The following is a 3977-nucleotide window of genomic DNA, read 5'->3' as shown; positions in this document are numbered from 1 at the left end:
CAAGAGAAGGTTGAGAGGCGACCTTGTGGCTGCCTATAAGTGCATCACGGGGGCAGAGAAGGGAATTGGTGAGTATTTATTCACCAAGGCGCCCCCGGGGGTTACAAGAAATAATGGCCACAAGCTAGCAGAGAGCAGATTTAGACTGGACATTAGGAAGAACTTCTTCACAGTTCGAGTGGCCAAGGTCTGGAACGGGCTCCCAAGGGAGGTGGTGCTCTCCCCTACCCTGGGGGTCTTCACGAGGAGGTTAGATGAGTATCTAGCTGGGGTCATCTAGACCCAGCACTCTTTCTTTCCTGCCTATGCAGGGGGTCGGACTCGATCTATTGAGGTCCCTTCCGACCCTAACAGCTATGAACCTATGAATCATTGGTGAGATTTTTATGTAGCTGCAGGACTCTGGATGTTAGGGCTTTAGGAAAAGGAAAACTAGTATCAAGATATTCGTAATAAATTGGTGAGAAATGGTAACAGTGCACGCAAGCAGATCATCAGTGTTTCTGCTCTGCCCTCCTAGCTGGGTTGTAGCGTGTACCTGGGTGGGCTTAAAGACCTGTCAGCTCTGTGAATCAAGCCAGCTGTGGGCATCTGGCTGAAGATGGTTGTTTCAGTGGGCATGTGAAAAGCTCCCAAAGGAGAAAGCAAGGGGAAGGAGATAGCAAGCTGTCAGGGCGGAGTTTGGGCTAGTGTCATGGGTCCAAAGCAAGAAGGGCTCTCCTAGTGTCTGGGAGAGAACAGAGGGGTTGGCTTTGGCTGGTTGTTTGCTTTGGAGAAGTGTCTCTGTGCAAGAGCCTTGTTGAGCGAGGACTGGCCCTGGGGTCTAGAAACAGGGCGGGTCCAGCTGGTGGAGACTGCAGCCCACAAGCGCAATGCTTTCACTTTCAGTTGCTCTCCTTTCCTGCACTGAGATTGTGCACAAAGCTATCCAGTGACCACTGTGCTTCAATCACTGCTTCCTGAATCCGCGAAGAGCAGGAGACATTCAGCACATGCTGCACCCTAGCGCTACCCACTGCTGACAAGCAAATCTAAGGGGTGCAGCGCTAGCTACAGCTCCCAGCCCCTCTCTCCAGTCTGTCTTTGCACCACGTTGCCAGGGGAGAGCGCGAACGCAGTCCCCCACTACCACAAATTATGCAGTCGAGTTTCCCGCATTTGGGGAAATCGCAGGGGTCAGCACGCCCGGAGTGCAAGGGGCGAGCCTCACCCTGGGAAAACCACCTGAGTGATCATGGTGTCTCCCCTGCCAGGTAAGTATGCTTGATCCAGCCCGGGCCCCAGCACCGCCCCCCAGCCAACCCACGCACAAGTTCGGGCAAGTGCATGCGACCCTCTCTGCACTGCGGCCTGCTCCTTCCCCACGGGGCAGGGCTCCTCCCTCCACCTCCCCATCACCCCCACCCTGTGCCAGGCCCCCCACAACGGTGCTCAGTGCCCTGTTCCCAAAAGGCCCTGCACGCCCTCCCTGTCCCACCCCTTCCCTTCCAGATCTGCATACGACCGCCCCCTTTGCCTGCGTCATCAGCATTGTCCCGCCTGCCGGACTCCAGCCGCGGGTGTCCCCCACGCTCTCCCCAGGCCAGGGCTATGGGGACCTTCCTGCCGGGCCAGGGGCTCAGCCCCAGCAGAGCAGGGGGCCAGGGCAGCAGCCCCGGGTGCGGACTCTCCCGGGTAGGTGGGGGTGGGGAGCAAAGCAGCCCAGATCCTGCCCCTGAGCCGGGCTGCCCACGCGCCCCGTGCAGCAATGCTGCCCTGAGCCCGGGTGCGAATCTCCGTGCCTTGGCGGAGGAAGGGGCTGCTGCAAGGATCTCGGCCCTGGTCTCTGAGCAGCGAGCGGCTCCGCTCCGTGTGAGCCACTGGCTCGGTTCAGCGGGTCTCCACCGTGTTATGTCCCGTGCACCCTCCAGCACTTTTGTGAAGTGCGCAGCGCTCTGACACACCACCACGAGACTCAGACATCCTGCATTTGACGGCAGGTAGTTTCACAGGACTTTATCCTGAGTCCAGCTCAGGGGGTCTCCACTTTTCCAGGGTCAAAGCATCCCTCACCGTGCCCAGCATCACTTCCGAACGCAGCGGTGCTTTGGGATTCATTCTCGGGCTAAGATCAAGACTACTCAGCTGGTCTAATAAAGATATCACATTTCCCCCACTACCCTGGTCTGCCTGTATCCTTGGACCAACACGGCTACAACCAACACCCCTGAAACATGGAAGATACCGAATTTTTTCATTTGAAATGGAAACTTCACGACATAGTTTCATAGTTGGTCGGGTCGGAAGGGACCTGAGCAGATCATCACATCTGACCCCCTGCCATGGCAGGGAACGGCACTGGGGTCAAACAACCCCGGCGAGGTGTTCATCCAGCCTCCTCTTAAAGCCCCCCAGGGTCGGAGCCAGCACCACTTCTCTTGGAAGTTGGTTCTGGATCCTAGCCGCCCTGACAGTGAAGTCACGCCTCCTGATGTCTAGCCCGAATCTACCCTCCGCTAGCTTGTGACCGGTATTTCTAGTCACTCCTGGTAGTGCTCGGGGGAACACGGACTCCCCCCAGGCCACCAGGTCCCCCCTCAGCCTTCTCTTGTGGAGGCTGAACAGGTTCAGGTCCCGTCGCCTCTCCTCGTAGGGCCTGCCCTGCTGTTCCCGGATCATGCGGGTGGCCTCCTCTGGACACTCTCCATGTTGTCCACATCCCTCCTGAAGCGCGGTGCCCAGAGCTGGACGCAGTACTCCAACTGAGGCCTGACCAGTGTTGCATAGAGGGGGAGGATCACCTCCTTGGACCTGCTCGAGATGCATCTGTGGATGCACGACAACCTGTCCCTGGCTCTAAGTACTTGCTAGTGGTTATAGACTCCTTCAGCGGGTGGGTGGAGGCATTTCCATTGCCAGTGGTAAAAGTGACTGTGGCCGGATCAACGCCTGCGTTAAGATCATAGGGGATCCGGTGCCTCCTCAAAAACAGTATAGCTTCCCCAAGCAAGCAGAGGAAGCCATACAGTTAATTATCACAGACCTACTGCAGCAGGGAGTGTTGATTGAAACCAATTCAGAATGTAATTCCCCCATATGGCCCGTCCTAAAGGCGGACCAGGTATCGTGGAGGCTTACTGTTGACTATCGAGCCATTAACAAGGGGACTCGCCCCATGGCTCCTATAGTGGCTAACATGCCTGCCATGCTTAGCAGGGTACAAGAGAGTCCCCGTTGGTTTTCGGTAATAGACCTAGCCAACTGCTTCTTTGCAATCCCCCTGCACCCCGAGTCATGGAACCGATTCGCTTTCACCTTTAAAGGGAAACAGTACACCTTTACCCGGGTCCCACAGGGGTTTCACAACGCCCCAGCCATAGCCCACCTCCATGCCGTATCCATGCTCCGGTTTAGCTGGACCCGGTCAGGAAAGGATGGTCTCTTACGTAGATGACATACTGGGATGGGGAGATCAGGAGCGGGAGGTGAAGGGACGCACGGGGACGGTGCTGGCTCTGATCCAGACACCTGGGTTCAGGGTCAGCAGACCAAAGGCTCAGTTAGTCGTGCAAGAAGTAACCCACTTGGGTGTAAGACTGGGGGTGGAAGGGAAAAAGATCGATTCCCAGAAGGTCACTGCCCTACTGAACATGCCGGTTCCCAAGGATCCTCACTCCCTGCGAGTGCTGCTTGGAGGTTTTAACTTCCTCCGCTCCCACATATACCAATTTGCAGAGATCACACACCTCTGTGGAGGCTGCTAAAGAAAAAAAGTGCGGTGGGAGTGGGGAGGCAGCGAGCAAAAGGCTTTTTGTTCACTTAAGGAGGCGTTAATCGCGGCTCCTGCTCTGGCACACTCTAACCCATTGAGCCTTTCTATATTAAATTGGCAACGAATGAAAGAGCTCTATCAGCCGAACTGCTACAAAAAAATTCAGACAGTAAACTGGTACCCGTAGCTTACGAATCCCGCAAATTGACAGGTCCAGAGATTAGTT

At 56.0% G+C, this 3977-nt stretch overlaps 1 non-coding gene across 1 annotated transcript; it reads right to left on the bottom strand.

Annotated features, from left to right (window-relative positions):
- Positions 1 to 1097: 1097 nt before the first annotated feature.
- On the bottom strand, positions 1098 to 1261 carry LOC112548482. Its single transcript, XR_003092217.1, has one exon. It is a non-coding gene; the product is annotated as a U1 spliceosomal RNA (small nuclear RNA).
- Positions 1262 to 3977: the final 2716 nt, after the last annotated feature.

The sequence above is a fragment of the Alligator sinensis genome, unplaced genomic scaffold (genome assembly GCF_000455745.1).
Source record: "Alligator sinensis unplaced genomic scaffold, ASM45574v1 scaffold1412_1, whole genome shotgun sequence".
Lineage (NCBI taxonomy): Eukaryota > Metazoa > Chordata > Crocodylia > Alligatoridae > Alligator > Alligator sinensis.
This window is presented reverse-complemented; position numbering and strand designations above follow the sequence as displayed.